This window comes from Cucurbita moschata, unplaced genomic scaffold, assembly GCF_002738365.1.
Source record: "Cucurbita moschata cultivar Rifu unplaced genomic scaffold, Cmos_1.0 Cmo_Scf00166, whole genome shotgun sequence".
NCBI lineage: Eukaryota > Viridiplantae > Streptophyta > Magnoliopsida > Cucurbitales > Cucurbitaceae > Cucurbita > Cucurbita moschata.
The window spans coordinates 1-9,227 of NW_019268682.1; the positions used below are offsets into that span (position 1 = coordinate 1).

The window sequence follows — 9,227 nt, forward strand, 5'->3', positions numbered from 1 at the left end:
ATGCGCCCCTTGAACTAGTGGAGTTCGCAACACCACGTACTATGGATTTAACGCTAGATGTCGATCACGATGATGGTCTAACGGCCAGGTAGCGGATTATTGAAGACCTACTAGGAGAAGGTGAACCACTGGGACTGGCGGCACGCGAGCTCGAAGAAAAGGTGTCGAATTGCATGCCATCAGCGCAGATGAACCGAACTCTTTCGCCGAAGTAGAGAACAACCCATGCTGGCTGAAGGCAATGCAGGAAGTGATGACGTCCATCACTGACAATAAGATGCGTTGTTTAGAGGATATGCCGTAAGGACACCGAGCCATGGTATTCAAGCTAAAGCATAACGAAGAGGGAGAAGTTTTGAAGCACAAGGCCCGTCTGGTGGTGAACGACTACGTCCAGAAGCAAGGGGTGGACTTCGAAGAGGTGTTCGCCGATGGAAAGGTTGAAATCTGTTCGCCTGTTGCTGGCGATCGAGGGACATCACTCCTGGGAGGTCCACCACATGGACGTGAAGTCAGCTTCCCTCAACGAAGAGCTGAAGGAGACCGTCTACGTCCGACAACCACCTTGCTTCATCAATAACGACAACTCCGGCAAGGTACTGCACCTGCACAAGGCGCTCTACGGGTTTCGACAAGCACTACGAGCCTGGAACAAGAAGCTCGACAGTACCCTGTTATCGCTCAAGTTCAAGCATTGTGCCTCTAAGCATGGGATGTAGACGCGTGACCAAGGCGAGCAGTGGCTGATCGTGGAAGTGTACGTCGATGATCTCATAATCACTAGAGGCAACATGAAAGTTCTTGGAAGATTAAATAGGGAAATGTGAAAGCCTTCAAAATGAGCAACCTCGGCGCACTAAACTACTACCTTGGCATCGAAGTGCAGCAGAGTACTCGCCAATGGAGGCCGCACTCAAATTGACGAGAACCTTTCCCTGGTAGGGGCATTTAAAAACTGAGGCATGCATTATAATTGTGCTTGGTGCTTCTCCCTCGTACAAATTTTCAATCAACATCGATTTGTGATGGTCTTTGTACGAGAACTAACTAAACAATCATATTTTGACACTTTTAAAGTGTAGTGGTGAGTTCACTATTCATATCTACCACGGAACGAGTTCTATTTCTTAGCGTTGAAAAGTTCGACACAAGTCCATAAACTTTGCCACGAGTTTTGCCTAACAATAAACATGGATGGATGTCAGAAGTGGGATTTGAACCCACGCCCTCTTACAAGGACCAGAACTTGAGTCTGGCGCCTTAGACCACTCGGCCATCCTGACTACTAATTGTGCATTCCTGGATTGGTTTGGGAGGGGAATTTATCATTCCGTATATGGGTGTGTAAACGTCTCCCAAGTAGACGCGTTTTAAAACTGTGAGGCTGACTACGGTATGTAACGGATTAAAATAGATAATATCTACTGGCTATTGGAGAGAGGAACGAAACAATCCTAATAAGGGTGCGAAAACCTCTCCCTAATAGGCGCGTTTTAAAACTGTGAGGCCCATGGCAATACCTACTGGGCAAGAATGAACAATGTCTGGTAGCAGTGGGCTTGGACTTTTAAAAATGAAATCAGAGCTAGTCACTAGGCGATGTGCCAGTGAGGACGCTTGGCACTCAGAAGGGGTCGATAGTGAGATCCCACATCGACTAGAGAGGTAAAGAAACATTTCTTGCAAGGGTCTGAAAACCTATCCATAGTAGATTCGGTTTAAAACCGTGAGAGATACCGAGACGTAACGAACGAAAGAAGACAATATCAACTAACGGTGGTCTTGGATTGTAATAAAATATTGGCTGGAATAGCTCAGTTTGCACCAGGTTGGAGGTTCAAGCCCTCCTTCTAGCGATGTGTGAATGAAGCGTGCATTATAATTGTGTTTGGTACTTCTCCCTGGTACAAATTTTCAATCAACATCGATTTGGGATGGTCTCATATACGAGAACTGACAAAACAATCATGTTTTGACGCTTTTAATGTTCACAATTGATATCCACCACGGAACGAGTTCCATTTCTTAGCGTTGAAAAGTTAGACACGAGCCCATAACGGTGGTAGTAGATATTATCCACTTTGCCACGAGTTTTGCCTAACCAATAAACATCGATGGAGGTCAGAAGTGGGATTTGAACCCACGCCCTCTTACGAGGACCAGAACTTGGCTGACACGTTTTAAAACTGTTAATATCTACTGGCTGTTGGAGAGAGAAACGAAACAATCCTAATAACGAAACAATCCTAATAAGGGTTCGAAAACCTCTCCCTAATAGGCGCGTTATAAAACTGTGAGGTCCATGGCAATACCTACTGGCCAAGAATGAACAATGTCTGCTGGCAGTGGGTTTGGAATTTTACAAATGAAATAAGAGCTAGTCACTAGGCGATGTGCTAGTGAGGATGCTTGGCACTCAGAAGGGATCGATACTGAGATCCCACATCGATTAGAGAGGTGAAGAAACATTTCTTGCAAGTGTCTGAAAACCTATCCATAGTAGATACAGTTTAAAACCGTGAGGGAGATACCGAGATGTAACGAATGAAATCAGACAATATCAACTAATGGTGGTCTTGGATTGTAGCAAATGATTGGTTGGAATAGCTCAGTTGGTTAGAGCGTGTGGTTGTTAACCATAAGGTTAGAGGTTCAAGCCCTCCTTCTAGCGATGTGTGAATGAAGTGTGCCTTATAATTGTGTTTGTTGCTTCTTCTCCCTGGTATAAATTTTCAATCAACATCGATTTGTGATGGTCTCCACGAGAACTAACTAAACAATCATGTATTGACACTTTTTAAAAGCAGTGCTGAGTTCACAATTGATATCCACCACCGAACGAGTTCCATTTCTTAGCATTGAAAAGTTCGACACAAGCCCGGTAGCAGATATTATCCACTTTGGTACGAGTTTTGCCTAACAAAATAACATGGATGGATGTCAAAAGTGGGATTTGAACCCATGCCCTCTTGCGAGGACCAAAACTTGAGTCTGGCGCCTTAGACCACTCGACCATCCTGACTACTAATCGTGCATTCCTTGATTGGTTTGGGAGGGGAATTTATCATTCTGTATATGGGTGTGTAAACGTCTCCCAAGTAGACACGTTTTAAAACTGTGAGGCTGACTACGATACGTAACGGATTAAAATAGATAATATCTACTGGATGTTGGAGAGAGGAACGAAACAATCCTAATAAGGGTGCGAAAACCTCTCCCTAATAGGCGCGTTTTAAAACTGTGAGGCCCATGACAATACCTACTGGGCAAGAATAAACAATGTCTGGTAGCAGTGGGCTTGAACTTTTAAAAATGAAATCAGAGCTAGTCACTACACCTTTTGTCCCTCTGGTCAAGCTAATCTGTAGCGATGTCCAGAGGTCAGCGAAACTCCATAGTGTCATGCACCTCATGAACACCCTCATCTGTGTGCATTTGTGCTCGTGCACATTCGCACTCATCATCATACTGTGCGCATCCGCACTCATCATCTCTAAAGGAAGTAGCCTTATGCTTATGATTATACAATATGCATGAGGTCCCTCTAAATCCATCATAATGTCTCTTCTGACACAACCTTCTAGTCTCATCTCTTTGTTAATCTAGGTAATACATACTCATGGATATTTATATTAATATCATTTTCATGCTCTTAGAGTTGTGTCCTATGTCGATCTAATGACATGATGCAATATGGCACTCATCATCATATAACATGCTCAATATGGAAAACATCATCATATTAAGGTAAAACATCATACAATCATCATACTCATCATATTAAGGTAAAACATCACGCAATCATCATACTCATCATATTGCCATAAAGTGCATCAAGCATATCAAATACGTCATTCATCGAAATATATATATACTATGCACATCATCAAACATCATAACTCATACATTATCATACACTCGTACATCATCATATACTAGTATACGACATCATACATCGTCATAACTCATACATCATCACATACTATCATATGACATCGTCCGACACAGTTCATACATCATCATAATTTATACAATTTTTAGCCTATCCTATAGTAAGTTCACTTACCTGATTAGCTTAGGCGAGTGTTATCAATTTATCCTTAATGAAAGTTCGATTTTGTCCTTTGTATTCAAGTCAACCTATATGAATCCATGATATCAATTTCCCGTTCAACTTTCTAACTCTTACAATGGTTCATGTGCTAGACTTCATGCGAGCATTAAAGACTTTGTATGAGTAAAGTCTTGGAACGGTTATAACATCCATCTATAATATATATATATATATAACTCTATTTTTATTAAGATTTCATTTTCTAGTATTACCATCTTAAGAATTTGATGGAATTATTTGAAGTGACAGTATTTCGTGCTTTCTTGCCATTTGATATTTAATTTGACCTTTCATTTTCTATATGTACTCTCCTTATCTTTTAATATTTGTTGCCTTATGATATTTCTGATCTTTCATTTTTTTGTTGCCGTCTAATATTTATGATCTTTCATTTTCTTATTGATATTTAATCTGATCTTCCATTTTCTTTGTGTGTACATGTACCTCCCTTTATCTTTTAATTTGTGTTCAGAAATATTTTCTCTTACTTCCAAATCTTTCACATTTATTATTAGCCAATTTTTAATCAGTTCTTTACTCTTAATTTTTTTTTTGTTTTATTTTGTTGTTAATAGTATTATGTATTTTCCCTTTTTTTTCTTTTGATTTTGTTAGGCCTTTCTCCTGCCTATTTTTATTCTCTATATTCTAATGGATTCTTCTTCCCCAAATCTTTCATGTTTCTATATTTTTGTTTTCTTGTTTCAATTTTGGATTCTCTGTATTTTTCTTCCTTGTATTCTAATGGATCTTTCTTTCCGAATCTTTCCTGTTTCTTTATTATTATTATTTTTTTATTCTTGATTTACATTCATAGATAGTATTAGTTTCTAATTTAATCATCATTTAGCTAATGATTTACCATAATTCATACAAAATTATTGACCTAAATAATTGTGAAGTCAAGATTTTAGATATAATTGGTTGTGATTTACTAGAATGAAATTTAGGATAAACTAAAAGGAATGATTTAATGTGTACTATTACAACCACACCCCTCTTCAGTAAATCTACGCCTACCGGTGAAGGCCATTTTCATTTTCTACGGGTGAAGGCCATTTTCGTTTTTCTCAAATCTGACGTTTTTTTTCATTCTGTTTTATTTTTTTTTTCTTTTCCAAGAATAACAACATCTCTCTCATGGAAATTTACCATTTTTTTTTTGTTTTTTTAGAATTGTTTGACAATTGGAGGAGGTGTTGAGACAGTTGTGGAAGAAGTTTGGTTGTATTACTGGAGAGATGGTATTATTTACGATTTTATTATTATTTATTCTATTCTATTCTATTTTATTTTGTACCGTTGTTCGAATCATACTTAGTTCATAAATCCCAAGCAATACAAAGTAGTAGTCTATAGAGTGTTTTGTAAATCTCTTCTCGATTGATCTTAATAAAGTGTGCGAGTGTTTCCTATAGAGAGTTGTGTTCAACAATCTGGTATCAAAGCCAAGTTAGTGTGGGTTATCTGATCGCTTGGAATTCTTAGTATGCATTGTGGTTGCAACTCTGCCTGATCTTCCACATTAGAAACAATTTCTTGAGATTAGTAGTGAGTGAGTTTATTTTGTGTCGTGAGTAGTCTGTGACTCTACAAGTCTTGTGTCGAAAGAGCTTGTTTAGTATTACTGAGGTATAGCCAACACGATGGGTGATTTCCAAATCATTGGAGGATAAAAAAACTCAACAACAACAACTACAACACGTGGGCAACATGCATGATGTCCTATTTACAAGGACATGATCTTTAGGAGATCGTTGGCGGGTGTGAAACTATGCCGCTAGAGGATGATTCTAACGGTGCCTTGCGCAAATGGAGAATCAAAGCAGGCAGACGACCACAATCAGAGAAGAGATGTTAGAGCATATTTGGGATGACAAGACACCAAAAGAAGTATGGGACACGTTTGTGATGTTGTTCTCAAAGAAGAACGATACGAGGCTACAACTTCTAGAGAATGAGTTGTTGTCAATTTCACAACGTGACATGACGATTGCTCAGTACTTCCACAAGGTCAAGTCGATCTATCGGGAAATTACTGAACTGGACCCGAAGTCTGCCATTGTAGAATCTTGAATGAAGAGGATTATAATCCACGGATTGCGACAAGAATAGAGAAGCTTTATTATTGTTGTACAAGGATGATCCACTTAACCATCACTTGTAGAGTTTAAAAATTTTTTAGCCAGCCAAGAAGCCATAGCTAAACAAATAGGAGGCATCCCATTGAAGGGTGAAGAAGAAGAAGCACTCTACACAAGTGAAAATTTGGGCAATAATAGGTCGTCTACCAAACGTGGATACAATGGTGACAAAAGAAGAAGTCACCAAGGAACTGTACAACCAGGGAGAGCTTAGAAGAATGATAACAATAACTCTCATGGGAAGAGATTTAGAGGCATTCGCTACAATTGCTGGAAGAAGGGCCACATGTCTAGAGATTGTTGGTCTAAGAAAAAATCTATCGAAAGCAATGTGGCATCCTCCAACAGGGAGATGGAGGAGGAATGGGATGTAGAGGTATTGTATGCCATAGAAGAAGATGAGCTAGCACTCATGGCGATGATGGGAGACCATATCGATTATGAGAATGATTGGATCATTGATTCAGGATACCCAAACCACATGATTGACAATCAAAGTGGTGCAATGGAAGAGGGGTGTCCCTCAGAGAAGGAAGTATTACCAGGCCTTGAGCAAATTGAAGAAATTCTTCTGACAGGAGAGAAAACTGAAGAGATTCTTCCACAAAAGATGGTGGAACAAACGGTACACATTTGCTAAAGTGTTGATGTGCCTAAAGATTCAAGTGATGCTAGTGTTGGTGAACAAGAAGTGACTCAACCAAGCGAACCTAGTGAAAAACAAAGGGCACCTCAACAACTAAGACAATTAGAAATAATCCAAAAGCCATGTCTAGAATATTCCAACACAACTATTGTAGAAGACGAAGTTAATAAGCAAGAGATATATAAGGATGTGTCACAAAACTCGGTTTGGCAAAAAGTGATGGAGGAAGAAATTATAGCCCTGGAGCAAAATCAAACTTGGGAATTAGTGTCAAGATCAAGAGATGTTAAATCTATCTTTTGCAAGTGGATTTACAAAATAAGTATACCCTGGATGGATCAATCGTGAGATACAAAACTCAGACTGTAGATCAAAGGTTCTCTCAACAATATGGACTAGACTATGATGAAACATTTAGTCCAGTGGCAAAGATCATTATTGTACAAGTTCCTTCAGTACTTGCGGTAAATAAAGATTGAAATTTTGGCAAATGGATATGAAGAATATTTTCTTGCATAGAGAGTTGGACCAGGAGATCTACATGAACCAAACAAATGGATTCGAAAATGAAGTTGGAGTCCTTAGTCAGTATCTGTGAAGTCTAAAGAAGCCTCATTTGAATGCGGCTCGATGGACCTTGAGATATGTCAATCGATATCACGATACTCGAAGATCAAGCACCAGGTATGTGTTCAAGCTCAATTCGACAACAATTTATTGGTGTAACAAAAGACAACCAACTGTATCATTGTCAACTAGAGAAGCAGAGTACAGAGCAGCGGCGGGAGCAGCTCAAAAATGTACATGGCTGAAACTTCTGATGAAAGATTGGCACCAGAAAGTTGACTATTCGATACCACTTCAATGCAACAACCAATCTGTGATTTGTCTAGTAGAAAATTCGATGTTTCATGGCAGAACAAAGCATGTGGAAGTAGTAGACTTGTCTACAAAAGAGCTGAATACTTGCCCATATGAGAGCTTTCGCTGTGGTGCAGCGAATGAGAACTAGTACTGACGGGAGTGTTAAAATATCATCATTAGCCTAATAGGGTTAAGCCCAACCATTGCATGAGTGACTATATTTATGTTAAGAAAATGATTTAGGATTTTAGGAATAGATTTAGGAAAATGATTTAGTAATTTTAAGAATAAATTTAGGAAAATGATTTAGGAATTTTAGGAATAAATTTAGGAAAATGATTTAGGGGAAAAAGTTGAAAATTTTAGGAATAGATTGACTAAATACCCTCCACCCTATTTAGTTCATGGTCCCAAGAAACACAAAGTAAATACCCTCCACTTTACTTAGTTCATTGGTCCCAAGAAACACAAAGTAAATACCCTCCACCCTACTTAGTTCATGGTCCCAAGAAACACAAAGTAAATACCCTCCATCCTACTTAGTTGTGTTAAAGTGTGAGAGTTCCCACATAGAGTTGTGTTAAAGTGTGAGAGTTCCCACAGAGAGTTGGTGTTCAACAAATGATACATAAGGAACGAAAGTAGACAATATCAACCAACGGTTGGTCTCATGGTCCCAAGAAACACAAAGTAAATACCCTTCACCCTACTTAGTTGTGTTAAAGTGTGAGAGTTTCCACAAAGAGATGTGTTCAACAAATGATACATAAGGAACGAAAGTAGACAATATCAACCAACGGTTGGTTATAATAAAGTGTGCGAGAACGAAAGTAGACAATATTAACTAATACTAGTCTTGGATTATAAGAGATGATTGGTTGGAATAGCTTAGTTGGTTAGAGTTTGTTGGAATAGCTTAGTTGGTTAGAATTTGTTGGAATAGCTTAGTTGGTTAGAGTTTGTGGCTGTTAACCACAATGTTGGAGGTTCAAGCCCTCTTTCTAGTGATGAGAATGAAGCATACCTTATAATTGTGTTTGGTGCTTCTCTCTAGTACAAATTTTCAATCAATGTTGGTTTGTGATGGTCTCGTGACGAGAACTAACTCAACCATGTTTTGACACTTGGAATCTACTAAGTTCTTATCATTTGTTAAGCTTTCGACCCTAAGTAAATATTATCTACTTTGGCTTGCTTTTTGCCTAACAATAATATGAGATGTCAAAAGTGGGATTTTAACCCACACCATCTTACAAGGACCAGAACTTACTATGCGTTCCAAGATTAGTTTGAGAGGGAATTTGGCATTCCGTATATGGGTGTGTAAACGTCTCCCTAGTAGACGTGTTTTAATACTGTGAGGCTGATGACGATACGTAACGGATTAAAATAGATAATATCTACTAGCTGTTGGAGAGAGGAACGAAACAATCCTAATAAGGGTGCTAAAACCTCTTCC

The 9,227-nt window shown here is 38.8% G+C and overlaps 3 non-coding genes across 3 annotated transcripts; 1 reads left to right on the top strand and 2 right to left on the bottom strand.

Annotated features, from left to right (window-relative positions):
* Positions 1 to 1,199: 1,199 nt before the first annotated feature.
* On the bottom strand, positions 1,200 to 1,283 carry TRNAL-CAA. Its single transcript has one exon. It is a non-coding gene; the product is annotated as a tRNA-Leu (tRNA).
* A 1,314-nt stretch (positions 1,284 to 2,597) lies between these two features.
* On the top strand, positions 2,598 to 2,671 carry TRNAN-GUU. Its single transcript has one exon. It is a non-coding gene; the product is annotated as a tRNA-Asn (tRNA).
* Positions 2,672 to 2,938: 267 nt separating this feature from the next.
* Positions 2,939 to 3,022, bottom strand: TRNAL-CAA. The gene has a single exon. It is a non-coding gene; the product is annotated as a tRNA-Leu (tRNA).
* Between the last annotated feature and the right edge of the window lie 6,205 nt (positions 3,023 to 9,227).